This window comes from Pleurodeles waltl, chromosome 1_1 (genome assembly GCF_031143425.1).
Source record: "Pleurodeles waltl isolate 20211129_DDA chromosome 1_1, aPleWal1.hap1.20221129, whole genome shotgun sequence".
NCBI lineage: Eukaryota > Metazoa > Chordata > Amphibia > Caudata > Salamandridae > Pleurodeles > Pleurodeles waltl.
Genome location: NC_090436.1, coordinates 828,875,883 through 828,893,871, shown reverse-complemented (window position 1 = coordinate 828,893,871; position 17,989 = coordinate 828,875,883).

Genomic DNA, 17,989 nt, shown 5'->3' with positions numbered 1-17,989 from the left:
AAATTTTGGTGACAGAAAGTTCTGGAATCAGAGAGGAGCCACAAATTTCCTTCTACCCAGCGTTTCCCCAAGTCTCCCGATAAAAATGATACCTCACTTGTGTGGGTAGGCCTGGCGCCCGCGACAGGAAATGCCCCAAAACGCGACGTGGACACATCACATTTTTTGAAAGAAAACAGAGGTGTTTTTTGCAAAGTGCCTACCTGTAGATTTTGGCCTCTAGCTCAGCCGGCACCTAGGGAAACCTACCAAACCTGTGCATTTTTGAAAACTAGAGACCTAGGGGAATCCAAGATGGGGTGACATGTGGGGCTCTGACCAGGTTCTGTTACCCAGAATCCTTTGCAAACCTCAAAATTTGGCTAAACAAACACGTTTTCCTCACATTTTGGTGACAGAAAGTTCTGGAATCAGAGAGGAGCCACAAATTTCCTTCCACCCAGCATTCCCCCCAGTCTCCCGATAAAAATGATACCTCAGTTGTGTGGGTAGGCCTAGCGCCCGCGACAGGAAATGCCCCACAACGCAACGTGGACACATCACATTTTTTGAAAGAAAACAGAGGTGTTTTTTGCAAAGTGCCTATCTGTAGATTTTGGCCTCTAGCTCAGCCGGCACCCAGGGAAACCTACCAAACCTGTGCATTTTTGAAACCTACAGACCTAGGGGAATCCAAGATGGGGTGACTTGTGGGGCTCTGACCAGGTTCTGTTACCCAGAATCCTTTGCAAACCTCAAAATTCGGCTAAAAAAACACGTCTTCCTCAAATTTTGGTGACAGAAAGTTCTGGAATCAGAGAGGAGCCACAAATTTCCTTCTACCCAGCGTTTCCCCAAGTCTCCCGATAAAAATTATACCTCACTTGTGTGGGTAGGCCTAGCGCCCGCAACAGGAAAAGCCCCAAAACGCAACGTGGACACATCACATTTTTTTAAAGAAAACAGAGGTGTTTTTTGCAAAGTGCCTACCTGTAGATTTTGGCCTCTAGCTCAGCCGGCACCTAGGGAAACCTACCAAACCTGTGCATTTTTTAAAACTAGAGACCTAGGGGAATCCAAGATGGGGTGACTTGTGGGGCTCTGACCAGGTTCTGTTACCCAGAATCCTTTGCAAACCTCAATATTTGGCTAAAAAAACATGTTTTCCTCACATTTTGGTGACAGAAAGTTCTGGAATCAGAGAGGAGCCACAAATTTCCTTCCACCCAGCTTTCCCCCAAGTCGCCTGATAAAAATGATACCTCACTTGTGTGGGTAGGCCTAGCGCCCGCGACAGGAAATGCCCCACAACGCAACGTGGACACATCACATTTTTTGAAAGAAAACAGAGGTGTTTTTTGCAAAGTGCCTATCTGTAGATTTTGGCCTCTAGCTCAGCCGGCACCTAGGGAAACCTACCAAACCTGTGCATTTTTTAAAACTAGAGACCAAGGGGAATCCAGGATGGGGTGACTTGTGAGGCTATGACCAGGTTCTGTTACCCAGAATCCTTTGCAAACCTCAAAATTTGGCTAAAAAAACACGTTTTCCTTCCATTTTGGTGACAGAAAGTTCTGGAATCAGAGAGGAGCCACAAAGTTTCTTCCACCCAGCATTCCCCTAAGTCTCCCGATAAAAATGATACCTCAGTTGTGTGGGTAGGCCTAGCGCCCGCAACAGGAAATGCCCCACAACGCAACGTGGACACATCACATTTTTTAAAAGAAAACAGAGGTGTTTTTTGCAAAGTGCCTATCTGTAGATTTTGGCCTCTAGCTCAGCCGGCACCCAGGGAAACCTACCAAACCTGTGCATTTTTGAAACCTACAGACCTAGGGGAATCCAAGATGGGGTGACTTGTGGGGCTCTGACCAGGTTCTATTACCCAGAATCCTTTGCAAACCTCAAAATTCGGCTAAAAAAACCCGTCTTCCTCAAATTTTGGTGACAGAAAGTTCTGGAATCAGAGAGGAGCCACAAATTTCCTTCTACCCAGCGTTTCCCCAAGTCTCCCGATAACAATGATACCTCACTTGTGTGGGTAGGCCTAGCGCCCGCGACAGGAAAAGCCCCAAAACGCAACTTGGACACATCACATTTTTTTAAAGAAAACAGAGGTGTTTTTTGCAAAGTGCCTACCTGTAGATTTTGGCCTCTAGCTCAGCCGGCACCTAGGGAAACCTACCAAACCTGTGCATTTTTTAAAACTAGAGACCTAGGTTAATCCAAGATGGGGTGACTTGTGGGGCTCTGACCAGGTTCTGTTACCCAGAATCCTTTGCAAACCTCAATATTTGGCTAAAAAAACATGTTTTCCTCACATTTTGGTGACAGAAAGTTCTGGAATCAGAGAGGAGCCACAAATTTCCTTCCACCCAGCTTTCCCCCAAGTCGCCTGATAAAAATGATACCTCACTTGTGTGGGTAGGCCTAGCACCCGCGACAGGAAATGCCCCACAACGCAACGTGGACACATCACATTTTTTTAAAGAAAACAGAGGTGTTTTTTGCAAAGTGCCTATCTGTAGATTTTGGCCTCTAGCTCAGCCGGCACCTAGGGAAACCTACCAAACCTGTGCATTTTTTAAAACTAGAGACCAAGGGGAATCCAGGATGGGGTGACTTGTGAGGCTATGACCAGGTTCTGTTACCCAGAATCCTTTGCAAACCTCAAACTTTGGCTAAAAAAACACGTTTTCCTTCCATTTTGGTGACAGAAAGTTCTGGAATCAGAGAGGAGCCACAAAGTTTCTTCCACCCAGCATTCCCCCAAGTCTCCCGATAAAAATGATACCTCAGTTGTGTGGGTAGGCCTAGCGCCCGCGACAGGAAATGCCCCACAACGCAACGTGGACACATCACATTTTTTGAAAGAAAACAGAGGTGTTTTTTGCAAAGTGCCTATCTGTAGATTTTGGCCTCTAGCTCAGCCGGCACCCAGGGAAACCTACCAAACCTGTGCCTTTTTGAAACCTACAGACCTAGGGGAATCCAAGATGGGGTGACTTGTGGGGCTCTGACCAGGTTCTGTTACCCAGAATCCTTTGCAAACCTCAAAATTCGGCTAAAAAAACACGTCTTCCTCAAATTTTGGTGACAGAAAGTTCTGGAATCAGAGAGGAGCCACAAATTTCCTTCTACCCAGCGTTTCCCCAAGTCTCCCGATAAAAATGATACCTCACTTGTGTGGGTAGGCCTAGCGCCCGCGACAGGAAAAGCCCCAAAACGCAACGTGGACACATCACATTTTTTTAAAGAAAACAGAGGTGTTTTTTGCAAAGTGCCTACCTGTAGATTTTGGCCTCTAGCTCAGCCGGCACCTAGGGAAACCTACCAAACCTGTGCATTTTTTAAAACTAGAGACCTAGGGGAATCCAAGATGGGGTGACTTGTGGGGCTCTGACCAGGTTCTGTTACCCAGAATCCTTTGCAAACCTCAATATTTGGCTAAAAAAACATGTTTTCCTCACATTTTGGTGACAGAAAGTTCTGGAATCAGAGAGGAGCCACAAATTTCCTTCCACCCAGCTTTCCCCCAAGTCGCCTGATAAAAATGATACCTCACTTGTGTGGGTAGGCCTAGCACCCGCGACAGGAAATGCCCCACAACGCAACGTGGACACATCACATTTTTTTAAAGAAAACAGAGGTGTTTTTTGCAAAGTGCCTATCTGTAGATTTTGGCCTCTAGCTCAGCCGGCACCTAGGGAAACCTACCAAACCTGTGCATTTTTTAAAACTAGAGACCAAGGGGAATCCAGGATGGGGTGACTTGTGAGGCTATGACCAGGTTCTGTTACCCAGAATCCTTTGCAAACCTCAAACTTTGGCTAAAAAAACACGTTTTCCTTCCATTTTGGTGACAGAAAGTTCTGGAATCAGAGAGGAGCCACAAAGTTTCTTCCACCCAGCATTCCCCCAAGTCTCCCGATAAAAATGATACCTCAGTTGTGTGGGTAGGCCTAGCGCCCGCGACAGGAAATGCCCCACAACGCAACGTGGACACATCACATTTTTTGAAAGAAAACAGAGGTGTTTTTTGCAAAGTGCCTATCTGTAGATTTTGGCCTCTAGCTCAGCCGGCACCCAGGGAAACCTACCAAACCTGTGCCTTTTTGAAACCTACAGACCTAGGGGAATCCAAGATGGGGTGACTTGTGGGGCTCTGACCAGGTTCTGTTACCCAGAATCCTTTGCAAACCTCAAAATTCGGCTAAAAAAACACGTCTTCCTCAAATTTTGGTGACAGAAAGTTCTGGAATCAGAGAGGAGCCACAAATTTCCTTCTACCCAGCGTTTCCCCAAGTCTCCCGATAAAAATGATACCTCACTTGTGTGGGTAGGCCTAGCGCCCGCGACAGGAAAAGCCCCAAAACGCAACGTGGACACATCACATTTTTTTAAAGAAAACAGAGGTGTTTTTTGCAAAGTGCCTACCTGTAGATTTTGGCCTCTAGCTCAGCCGGCACCTAGGGAAACCTACCAAACCTGTGCATTTTTTAAAACTAGAGACCTAGGGGAATCCAAGATGGGGTGACTTGTGGGGCTCTGACCAGGTTCTGTTACCCAGAATCCTTTGCAAACCTCAATATTTGGCTAAAAAAACATGTTTTCCTCACATTTTGGTGACAGAAAGTTCTGGAATCAGAGAGGAGCCACAAATTTCCTTCCACCCAGCTTTCCCCCAAGCCGCCTGATAAAAATGATACCTCACTTGTGTGGGTAGGCCTAGCGCCCGCCACAGGAAATGGCCCAAAACACAACGTGGACACTTCACATTTTTTCATAGAAAACAGTGCCTACCTGTGAATTTTGGCCTCTAGCTCAGCCGGCACCTAGGGAAACCTACCACACCTGTGCATTTTTGAAAACTAGAGATCTAGGGGAATTTAAGATGGGGTGACTTGTGGGGCTCTGACCAGGTTCTGTTACCCAGAATCCTTTGCAAACCTCAATATTTGGCTAAAAAAACATGTTTTCCTCACATTTTGGTGACAGAAAGTTCTGGAATCAGAGAGGAGCCACAAATTTCCTTCCACCCAGCTTTCCCCCAAGTCGCCTGATAAAAATGATACCTCACTTGTGTGGGTAGGCCTAGCGCCCGCGACAGGAAATGCCCCACAACGCAACGTGGACACATCACATTTTTTGAAAGAAAACAGAGGTGTTTTTTGCAAAGTGCCTATCTGTAGATTTTGGCCTCTAGCTCAGCCGGCACCTAGGGAAACCTACCAAACCTGTGCATTTTTTAAAACTAGAGACCAAGGGGAATCCAGGATGGGGTGACGTGTGAGGCTATGACCAGGTTCTGTTACCCAGAATCCTTTGCAAACCTCAAAATTTGGCTAAAAAAACACGTTTTCCTTCCATTTTGGTGACAGAAAGTTCTGGAATCAGAGAGGAGCCACAAAGTTTCTTCCACCCAGCATTCCCCCAAGTCTCCCGATAAAAATTATACCTCAGTTCTGTGGGTAGGCCTAGCGCCCGCGACAGGAAATGCCCCACAACGCAACGTGGACACATCAAATTTTTTGAAAGAAAACAGAGGTGTTTTTTGCACAGTGCCTATCTGTAGATTTTGGCCTCTAGCTCAGTCGGCACCCAGGGAAACCTACCAAACCTGTGCATTTTTGAAACCTACAGACCTAGGGGAATCCAAGATGGGGTGACTTGTGGGGCTCTGACCAGGTTCTGTTACCCAGAATCCTTTGCAAACCTCAAAATTCGGCTAAAAAAACACGTCTTCCTCAAATTTTGGTGACAGAAAGTTCTGGAATCAGAGAGGAGCCACAAATTTCCTTCTACCCAGCGTTTCCCCAAGTCTCCCGATAAAAATGATACCTCACTTGTGTGGGTAGGCCTAGCGCCCGCGACAGGAAAAGCCCCAAAACGCAACGTGGACACATCACATTTTTTTAAAGAAAACAGAGGTGTTTTTTGCAAAGTGCCTACCTGTAGATTTTGGCCTCTAGCTCAGCCGGCACCTAGGGAAACCTACCAAACCTGTGCATTTTTGAAAACTAGAGACCTAGGGGAATCCAAGATGGGGTGACTTGTGGGGCTCTGATCAGGTTCTGTTACCGAGAATCCTTTGCAAACCTCAAAATTTGGCTAAAAAAACATGTTTTCCTCACATTTTGGTGACAGAAAGTTCTGGAATCAGAGAGGAGCCACAAATTTCCTTCCACCCAGCTTTCCCCCAAGTCGCCTGATAAAAATGATACCTCACTTGTGTGGGTAGGCCTAGCGCCCGCCACAGGAAATGGCCCAAAACACAACGTGGACACTTCACATTTTTTCATAGAAAACAGTGCCTACCTGTGAATTTTGGCCTCTAGCTCAGCCGGCACCTAGGGAAACCTACCACACCTGTGCATTTTTGAAAACTAGAGATCTAGGGGAATTTAAGATGGGGTGACTTGTGGGGCTCTGACCAGGTTCTGTTACTCAGAATTCTTTGCAAACCTCAAGATTTGACTAAAAAAACATGTTTTCCTCACATTTTGGTGACAGAAAGTTCTGGAATCAGAGAGGAGCCACAAATTTCCTTCCACCCAGCGTTCCCCCAAGTCTCCCGATAAAAATGATACCTCACTTGTGTGGGTAGGCCTAGTGCCCGCGACGGGAAATGCCCCAAAACGCAACGTTGACACATCACATTTTTTTAAAGAAAACAGAGGTGTTTTTTGCAAAGTGCCTACCTGTAGATTTTGGCCTCTAGCTCAGCCGGCACCTAGGGAAACCTACCAAACCTGTGCATTTTTGAAAACTAGAGACCTAGGGGAATCCAAGATGGGGTGACTTGTGGGGCTCTGACCAGGTTCTGTTACCCAGAATCCTTTGCAAACCTCAAAATTTGGCTAAAAAAACATGTTTTCCTCACATTTTGGTGACAGAAAGTTCTGGAATCGGAGAGGAGCCACAAGTTTCCTTCCACCCAGCGTTCCCCCAAGTCTCCCGATAAAAATGATACCTCACTTGTGTGGGTAGACCTAGCGCCCGCGACAGGAAATGCCCCAAAACGCAACGTGGACACATCACATTTTTTGAAAGAAAACAGAGGTGTTTTTTGCAAAGTGCCTACCTGTAGATTTTGGCCTCTAGCTCAGCCGGCACCTAGGGAAACCTACCAAACCTGTGCATTTTTGAAAACTAGAGACCTAGGGGAATCCAAGATGGGGTGACTTGTGGGGCTCTGACCAGGTTCTGTTACCCAGAATCATTTGCAAACCTCAAAATTTGGCTAAAAAAACATGTTTTCCTCACATTTTGGTGACAGAAAGTTCTGGAATCAGAGAGGAGCCACAAATTTCCTTCCACCCAGCTTTCCCCCAAGTCGCCTGATAAAAATGATACCTCACTTGTGTGGGTAGGCCTAGCGCCCGCCACAGGAAATGGCCCAAAACACAACGTGGACACTTCACATTTTTTCATAGAAAACAGTGCCTACCTGTGAATTTTGGCCTCTAGCTCAGCCGGCACCTAGGGAAACCTACCACACCTGTGCATTTTTGAAAACTAGAGATCTAGGGGAATTTAAGATGGGGTGACTTGTGGGGCTCTGACCAGGTTCTGTTACTCAGAATTCTTTGCAAACCTCAAGATTTGGCTAAAAAAACACGTTTTCCTCACATTTTGGTGACAGAAAGTTCTGGAATCAGAGAGGAGCCACAAATTTCCTTCCACCCAGCGTTCCCCCAAGTCTCCCGATAAAAATGATACCTCACTTGTGTGGGTAGGCCTAGTGCCCGCGACGGGAAATGCCCCAAAACGCAACGTTGACACATCACATTTTTTGAAAGAAAACAGAGGTGTTTTTTGCAAAGTGCCTACCTGTAGATTTTGGCCTCTAGCTCAGCCGGCACCTAGGGAAACCTACCAAACCTGTGCATTTTTTAAAACTAGAGACCTAGGGGAATCCAAGATGGGGTGACATGTGGGGCTCTGACCAGGTTCTGTTACCCAGAATCCTTTGCAAACCTCAAAATTTGGCTAAAAAAACACGTTTTCCTCACATTTTGGTGACAGAAAGTTCTGGAATCAGAGAGGAGCCACAAATTTCCTTCCACCCAGTGTTCCCCCAAGTCTCCCGATAAAAATGATACCTCACTTGTGTGGGTAGGCCTAGCGCCCGCGACAGGATGTGCCCCAAAACGCAACGTGGATACATCACATTTTTTTAACGAAAACAGAGGTGTTTTTTGCAAAGTGCCTACCTGTAGATTTTGGCCTCTAGCTCAGCCGGCACCTAGGGAAACCTACCAAACCTGTGCATTTTTGAAAACTAGAGACCTAGGGGAATCCAAGATGGGGTGACTTGTGGGGCTCTGACCAGGTTCTGTTACCCAGAATCCTTTGCAAACCTCAAAATTTGGCTAAAAAAACATGTTTTCCTCACATTTTGGTGACAGAAAGTTCTGGAATCGGAGAGGAGCCACAAGTTTCCTTCCACCCAGCGTTCCCCCAAGTCTCCCGATAAAAATGATACCTCACTTGTGTGGGTAGGCCTAGCGCCCGCGACAGGAAATGCCCCAAAACGCAACGTGGACACATCACATTTTTTGAAAGAAAACAGAGGTGTTTTTTGCAAAGTGCCTACCTGTAGATTTTGGCCTCTAGCTCAGCCGGCACCTAGGGAAACCTACCAAACCTGTGCATTTTTGAAAACTAGAGACCTAGGGGAATCCAAGATGGGGTGACTTGTGGGGCTCTGACCAGGTTCTGTTACCCAGAATCATTTGCAAACCTCAAAATTTGGCTAAAAAAACATGTTTTCCTCACATTTTGGTGACAGAAAGTTCTGGAATCAGAGAGGAGCCACAAATTTCCTTCCACCCAGCGTTCCCCCAAGTCTCCCGATAAAAATGATACCTCACTTGTGTGGGTAGGCCTAGTGCCCGCGACGGGAAATGCCCCAAAACGCAACGTTGACACATCACATTTTTTGAAAGAAAACAGAGGTGTTTTTTGCAAAGTGCCTACCTGTAGATTTTGGCCTCTAGCTCAGCCGGCACCTAGGGAAACCTACCAAACCTGTGCATTTTTTAAAACTAGAGACCTAGGGGAATCCAAGATGGGGTGACATGTGGGGCTCTGACCAGGTTCTGTTACCCAGAATCCTTTGCAAACCTCAAAATTTGGCTAAAAAAACACGTTTTCCTCACATTTTGGTGACAGAAAGTTCTGGAATCAGAGAGGAGCCACAAATTTCCTTCCACCCAGTGTTCCCCCAAGTCTCCCGATAAAAATGATACCTCACTTGTGTGGGTAGGCCTAGCGCCCGCGACAGGATGTGCCCCAAAACGCAACGTGGATACATCACATTTTTTTAACGAAAACAGAGGTGTTTTTTGCAAAGTGCCTACCTGTAGATTTTGGCCTCTAGCTCAGCCGGCACCTAGGGAAACCTACCAAACCTGTGCATTTTTGAAAACTAGAGACCTAGGGGAATCCAAGATGGGGTGACTTGTGGGGCTCTGACCAGGTTCTGTTACCCAGAATCCTTTGCAAACCTCAAAATTTGGCTAAAAAAACATGTTTTCCTCACATTTTGGTGACAGAAAGTTCTGGAATCGGAGAGGAGCCACAAGTTTCCTTCCACCCAGCGTTCCCCCAAGTCTCCCGATAAAAATGATACCTCACTTGTGTGGGTAGGCCTAGCGCCCGCGACAGGAAATGCCCCAAAACGCAACGTGGACACATCACATTTTTTGAAAGAAAACAGAGGTGTTTTTTGCAAAGTGCCTACCTGTAGATTTTGGCCTCTAGCTCAGCCGGCACCTAGGGAAACCTACCAAACCTGTGCATTTTTTAAAACTAGAGACCTAGGGGAATCCAAGATGGGGTGACTTGTGGGGCTCTGACCAGGTTCTGTTACCCAGAATCATTTGCAAACCTCAAAATTTGGCTAAAAAAACATGTTTTCCTCACATTTTGGTGACAGAAAGTTCTGGAATCAGAGAGGAGCCACAAATTTCCTTCCACCCAGCGTTCCCCCAAGTCTCCCGATAAAAATGATACCTCACTTGTGTGGGTAGGCCTAGCGCCCGCCACAGGAAAGGGCCCAAAACACAACGTGGACACTTCACATTTTTTCATAGAAAACAGTGCCTACCTGTGGATTTTGGCCTCTAGCTCAGCCGGCACCTGGGGAAACCTAGCAAACCAGTGCATTTTTGAAAACTAGAAACCCAGGGGAATCCAAGATGGGGTGACTTGTGGGGCTCTGACCAGGTTCTGTTACCCAGAATCCTTTGCAAACCTCAAAATTTGGCTAAAAAAACATGTTTTCCTCACATTTTGGTGACAGAAAGTTCTGGAATCGGAGAGGAGCCACAAGTTTCCTTCCACCCAGCGTTCCCCCAAGTCTCCCGATAAAAATGATACCTCACTTGTGTGGGTAGGCCTAGCGCCCGCGACAGGAAATGCCCCAAAACGCAACGTGGACACATCACATTTTTTGAAAGAAAACAGAGGTGTTTTTTGCAAAGTGCCTACCTGTAGATTTTGGCCTCTAGCTCAGCCGGCACCTAGGGAAACCTACCAAACCTGTGCATTTTTGAAAACTAGAGACCTAGGGGAATCCAAGATGGGGTGACTTGTGGGGCTCTGACCAGGTTCTGTTACCCAGAATCATTTGCAAACCTCAAAATTTGGCTAAAAAAACATGTTTTCCTCACATTTTGGTGACAGAAAGTTCTGGAATCAGAGAGGAGCCACAAATTTCCTTCCACCCAGCTTTCCCCCAAGTCGCCTGATAAAAATGATACCTCACTTGTGTGGGTAGGCCTAGCGCCCGCCACAGGAAATGGCCCAAAACACAACGTGGACACTTCACATTTTTTCATAGAAAACAGTGCCTACCTGTGAATTTTGGCCTCTAGCTCAGCCGGCACCTAGGGAAACCTACCACACCTGTGCATTTTTGAAAACTAGAAACCCAGGGGAATCCAAGATGGGGTGACTTGTGGGGCTCTGACCAGGTTCTGTTACCCAGAATCCTCTACAAACCTCAAAATGTGGCTAAAAAAACACGTTTTCCTCACATTTCGGTGACAGAAAGTTCTGAAATCTGAGAGGAGCCACAAATTTCCTTCCACCCAGCGTTCCCCCAAGTCTCCCGATAAAAATGATACCGCACTTGTGTGGGTAGGCCTAGCGCCCGCGACAGGAAATGGCCCAAAACACAACATGGACACATCACATTTTTTCATAGAAAACAGTGCCTACCTGTGGATTTTGGCCTCTAGCTCAGCCGGCCCCAGGGGGGGCACAAATGGCCTAAAATAAATTTGTCCAAAACCCTCTCAAACCCCCCCCCCCCCCCGGGAGCGACCCTTGCCTACGGGGTCGCTCCCCCTGCGTGACATTGGCGCCCAAAAAAAAATCCCTGTTGCCTAGTGGTTTCTCCCCCTTGGGGGCAGATTGGCCTAAAAAATAGGCCAATATGCCCCCAAGGGGGGCAGAAATGGCCTAAATACAATTTGCCCCCCAGGGGAACGACCCTTGCCTAATGGGTCGCTCCCCATCTCTGAAAAAACAAACAAACAAAAAAAACCACACAAAATAAAATTTGACCTGGCACCTAGAGGTTTCTGCCCCCCTGGGGGCAGATCGGCCTAATAACAATAGGCCGATCTGCCCCCAGGGGGGGCAGAAATGTCCTAAAATAAATTTGCTCCCCACAGCCCCCCAACACCCCCGCGGGAGCGACCCTTGCCTACGGGGTCGCTCCCCCTGCGTGACATTGGCACCCAGTGGTTTCTGCTCCCAAGGGGGGGCAGAAATGGTCTAAATACAATTTGCCCCCCAGAGGAGCGACCCTTGCCTAATGGGTCGCTCCCCATCTCTGAAAAAACAAACAAACAAAAAAAAAACACAAAAAAAAAATTTGACCTGGCGCCTAGAGGTTTCTTCCCCCCCTGGGGGCAGATCGGCCTAATAACAATAGGCCGATCTGCCCCCAGGGGGGGCAGAAATGGCCTAAAATAAATTCCACCCCCCAACCCCCCCGGGAGCGGCCGTTGCTTACGGGGTCGCTCCCCCTGCGTGACATTGGCGCCCAAAAAAAAATCCCTGGTGCCTAGTGGTTTCTGCCCCCTTGGGGGCAGATTGACCTAAAATCGGCCAATCTGCCCCCAGAAATGATCTAAATACAATTTGCCCCCCAGGGGAGCGACCCTTGCCTAATGGGTCGCTCCCCTTCTCTGAAAAAACAAACAGACAAACAAAAAAACACAACAAAAAAAATTGCCCTGGCGCCTAGAGGTTTCTGCCCCCCCTGGGGGCAGATCGGCCTAATAACAATAGGCCGATCTTCCCCGGGGAGGCAGAAATGGCCTAAAATAAATTTGCCCCCCCCAGGGAGCGACCCTTGCCTAAGGGATCACTCCCCTTGCGTTAAATTCACGTAAAAAAAAAAACTGCCTGGTGTCTAGTGGTTTCTGTCAGATTGGCCTCAAAAATAGGCCAATATGCCCCCAAGGGGGGCAGAAATGGCCTAAATATAATTTGCCCCCTAGGGGAGTGACCCTTGCCTAAGGGGTCACTCCCCACACCTAAATCAAAAACATAAACAAAATAAAAAATATATATATCCCTGGGGCCCCTAATAATGGGCCGATCTGCCCCCAGGGGGGGCAGAAAAGGCCTTCCCAAAAAATGCCCCCCCCTGGGAGCGACCCTTGCCCAAGGGGTCGCTCCCTTATGTCCATTCCAAAAAAATAAATAAATCCCTGGTGTCTAGTGGTTTCTGCCCCCCTCATCAAAATAGGCCAATCTGCCCCCAAGGGGGGCAGGAATGGCCTAAATATAATTTGCCCCCTAGGGGAGCGACCCTTGCCTAAGGGGTCGCTCCCCACCTAAAAAAGAACCAAAACAAAACAAAAAGAAAAAAAAAAAAAGGATCCCTGGTGCCTAGAGGTTTCTGCCCCCCCTGGGGGCAGAAAAGGCCTTCCCAAAAAAATGCCCCCCCCCCCGGGAGCGACCCTTGCCCAAAGGGTCGCTCCCTTATGTCCATTTCCACAAAAAAAAAAAAACCCTGGTGTCTAGTGGGGTTTCAAAAGCCGGATTACAAGCAATTCGGCTTTTGAAACCCTGGGAGAGACTTCAAAGGAAAGGAAATACATTTCCTTCCCTTTGAAGCCTCTCCGGGCCTCCCCCACGTGATTGAAAGAGAAATGCTGATGGGGGAGACCCTGTGACAAATCAGCGCGCGCTCGCGCGCTGATGTCACAGGGGGGTGGGGATGGCTTCCCCTTCCATCCCTGACTTGGGGGGTGGGGGGAAGCACACAGAGGGAGCGAGAGCGCTCCCTCTGGGCTGTGTGCCGAGGACGTAGTGGTTACGTCCTCGGCACAGCAGCACTGTGCCGAAGGACGTAACCACTACGTCCTCGGCACAGAACCGGTTAATGTTTCAGAACACAACATATATAACCCCCAGTGCACGAGATATGTGTTGCCTCAGTATATATAACCAATTCACAAATGATTCACCATAAAGATCAGTGCTAACAGGACAAAGTGGAAGGAAGTATTTGAAGCACTAGTGTGTAGCCATCACTCCCACATCCAGCCCCCAAGCCCCATCTATGTCTCATAGTCCCATTGTGCTCCATAATACTGTATGCTGCTCCATTCTACCATGCACTACAACACTGTACTGTACTCCACTCCACTCCACTCCACCAAACTCAGCTAGATTGTACACCACTCTACTGTAGTCTACAAAAAATTCCAATACTGTACGACACACCACCACACTATACTGCACAACACTGTACTCCATTTTATGACCCTTTACTCAACTGTATGCTACACCACTCCACTCTACTGCACTCAACACCACTACAGTCTACAACACACCATCCACTCTGATACTTAACTCTGCACTACCCCTCTCCAGTGTATTCTGCACCACTATACTCAACTGTACTACACTTTATCCCGCTCTACGCCACTTTACCATACTCCGCTCTATGCCTCTCCGCTATCCAACACTCTACTCCACTTCATGCAACTCCCCTCTACAACACTGTACTACATTGTTTGCCTCTCTATGACATTCTACTCCACTCTATGCCCAACCACTCTATGCCACTGTACTACACTGTATGACATTCAACGACACACCACTCAACTTCGCTGTACCATTCGCCACTCCACTGTATGACACAGCACTCCACTCTACGACACTCTCCTCCACTGTGCTCTACAACACTCCACTTGATGATACATCACCCTACTAAACTTAAAACACTGTACTCCACTCTATGACAATCTACGACACCATGCTGTAATGTTTGACACGCCAGGCCATTGGACAACTCTCTGCTCCAGTCACCGAAACTTGACTCCACTATATGAGACATCATGCCACTACAATATATACCCCGTTGCAACACTTTACTAAACTGTATGATGCACCACTACACTCTACTCTAGTCTACAGTGCTCCACTATATGACAGAAGACTTTACAACACTCTCCTCCACTGTACCGTATGACACTCCATCAACCAACTCTCCACTAGCGACACTGGACTCTACAAGTTAAAACACATTTTTATAAAAACTGAAATAAAACACATTGAGATTTAATTAAAAAACAAAGGTTAAAGCTTAGTAATGGTTAGGAAACGTTCTGTCTCTATTCAAGCTCAGCTTAAACTACAAAAACTTTACAAATTCTGAAGTTATAGTTTTAACTTTCATTTATAGTTTATCCACCACATTCAAATTATTATAAGTAGCACACCTCATTACACACTCTTTTCAGCTTGCTAAGCAGACAACCCTAACTATTACACTACTTAATTATGTAAGTATAAATAAAGCCAAAATACTTGTACCTAAATTGTCTTACATTTATAAAGAGTTTGCTTCAGGTGTGTGTTTTGAATGCAGGCCAGACACAAAAATTGTATTTGTATGTATAAACTAACAAAAGCCACTTTTTCTGTTACTTTATAAATAGTAATGCAGTGCAGTGTAATGTGCAGCCTTGCATTATTTTGCATCAAGGGGGTGTTCTGTGGGTGTTGTATGGGCATTCTCATATATCCACCAGTGTTTTTGTGATGCAGCTGCATATCTACAATGACTTGTACACATGGTGTTGTGCCAAAATCCTGCACCTCCCTGAGGCTTGAATAACAAAGAGAAATATTTTTATTTCTCTTAATTTTTCCCCACTTTGCATATGCTACATTCTACAGTATGTATACAACCTTCAAGGATAGTTTTAATGCTAAAAAGGACTCCTTCCTGCACGAAAACTAGATTAACCACAACACAGACACAGATGTACTATAGCAGAAAAGTTTCTGCGTTGGTGAAAGCCTGTACAAAGTGTGCCAGCACATTAAGAGAGAGGATAATTGTTCTATTTCTTCTTAAATGTAGAACAATTTTGTGCAGGGCAAATGCTGTGCATAGCAGGGGCTTGGACACATAATGAGGCTTGGGTGTCTGGAGGAAGTGTGCTCTTGGTGAAGACTTTTTTAGAAGATAAATTGTGTGCATAGTAGGGGCTTGCCAACCTATGGTGTTTTGGATGACTGTAGATAGTGGGCTCTCTGTGAAGAATTTTGTGAAAGAGGATGTGTGTATGTTGTAGTAACTTGGGGCCATATGTACGAAAACGTTTTCCCATAGACACAGAATGGGTAAAAGCCTTTGCTACATCTGGCCCTTGATCACCTAATAGGTCTTTGGTGTCTGGAGGAAGCAGGTTCTCCATCAAGACGTTTGTGCAAGAAAAAGGGTGTGTGCGGTAGGGGCTTGTTAGGGGCTTGGCCATCTAATGGGGTGTGGGTGTCTGGAGGGAGTGGGCTTTCCATGAAGACTTTTGTACAGGAGAAAGGAGTTAGTAGTAGGGACCGCGCCACCTAATAGGCCTTTGGTGTCTAGAGGGAGCGGGCTCTCTGTAAAGGCTTTTCACTAGACAAAGGGTTGCATAGTAGGGGCTTGGTCACCAAATTGGGCTTGAGTGTGGGGAGGGAGTGGGCTCTTCGTGAAGTCTTTTATACAAGATGAAGGATATGCTTATTAGGGGCTTGGCCACCTAAAGGGCTTGAGTGTGTAGAGGGAGTAGGCTCTCTTTGAAGATTTTTGTACAAGGCAAATGGTGTGCTTAGTAGGGCTTGACCACCTACCAGGGCTTGGGTGTTTAGTGGGAGCAGGCTCTCCGTGAAGACTTATACAGGGGCCAGGATATGCACAGCAGGAGGTTAGCTACCTAACGGTGCTTTGGTATCCAAAGGAATTGGGATCTCCCTCACTTATGCCCACATATATATTTTTTTCTGTCCCTCTGGACTCTAGGAAGTGCCAGCGTGTCCCTTGGGAACAGACAGGAGATCCATGGTGGCTCCTGCATGAGTCCCGCTAGACTGGCTGTCCCCCCAACTGTAAAGGGGTCATGGTACCACTACCATGCCCCCTTGTATCCTATATATTTTAATGTTTCAGAACACAACATACATAACCCCCAGTGCACAAGATATGTGTTGCCTCAGTATATATAACCAATTCACAAATGATTCACTATAAAGATCAGTGCTAACAGGACAAAGTCGAAGGAGGTATCTGAAGCACTAGTGTGTAGCCCCCTCTCCCACATCCAGCCCCCAAGCCCCATCTATGTCTCATAGTGTAGCCACCATGTGAAACTTTGGCCTTCGCAGTTGCAAAAAAAGGGGCATGAAATGGATTGGAGGCTACAGATGATGTTCTCCAAACATTTTTGATCTGTATCTCTCAGGAGCTTATTTGCTCGAGGTCTTCTGGCCATCCTCTCCTTGACGAATTTTCTTCGATGTCACTGTAGTATCATCATTTTCCTTTGTCTATCAAATAGTTGTCTTCCTCTTTCCATCATGGGGTCAGTGTATCTCAGCAGTTACCCCTAGTGTGTTTAGCATCCGTACCTCAATACTACCACTGGATTGATCTGTCTAGCTTGTAAGTTATTTCTCTCTTGCTGCCAACTCTCAAGGCATTCTCAGCCATCACCTGAAATCAAGAAGTGTCTTGATGTTCTCTCCGGAATTCTGGCATTGGAAGAGCATCATTTATTTAAGTTAACACTTCTCAAATGCTTTCTTCACCACATTGAAGGCATTGGGATAGGGGTCCAGTACACCCATTCCACTGCAAAGAATGAAAGGCCTATGGAGCTTTGTATCTTTATAGTAAATTTCTCCATGAAACGTTTAATGTTTGAGCTGTGAGCTCATTCACAGGCCCCCACAATGTGTAGGTTGTTATGCCATGAGCATCCCCTATGCATCCTCGATCTTCTCTATGAAAAGGAGGGAGCTTTTGTGCAGTTTTGATGCACCATGCTTCAGGCTTTTTAATTCTGACTTCATTGTTTCTGTCTTTTTTTTTACTGTGGTGATTCTCTCAGAAAGCCCACCCTCAGCAAATTCAGGTCTTTTGCCTTTATGTCTTTCACGTACTCTAGAAGAGTATGCCAATCTTTCACTGCTTTCAGTACGCCTCTTTTTGTGGATTCTTCTCTACTGCACCTTCCCCCTCACTGGCACACCATGGATGCCCCACCACTAGTTGCATAGTCCTGCCACCTTGCAGAAAGGCATTCTCGTCCAATTTATTTTGGTATTGAGATATTGTGCCTGCTCTCGAGTCATTAACTCCAAGTCGTAGGCCTCCACTGAACTCTCCATAGATAAAGAGTCTCAGCATTTCTCACATATATATTACTTACAGTTCACTGACCCGTACTTTGCAACTGCAGCACCCTTTCACATTGGCCACTCCCCAGGGAGCAAACAAAGTACTATCAGCACTAACACAGTATGTGCCACCACCAGTCACTGGGCCCCCTTCTGTCTTGTATGTGGGGGCATCGCTCTGGCTTTCAGCTCCCCAGGACTTACCAGGCTGCACATTGTCCCAACACTGTTGTGCCGAGCCACACTGTCTGCAGCAGGAGCTCCATGCATGCTCATGTGCCCCACAGACCCCTTGTTTACTGGCTAGGCC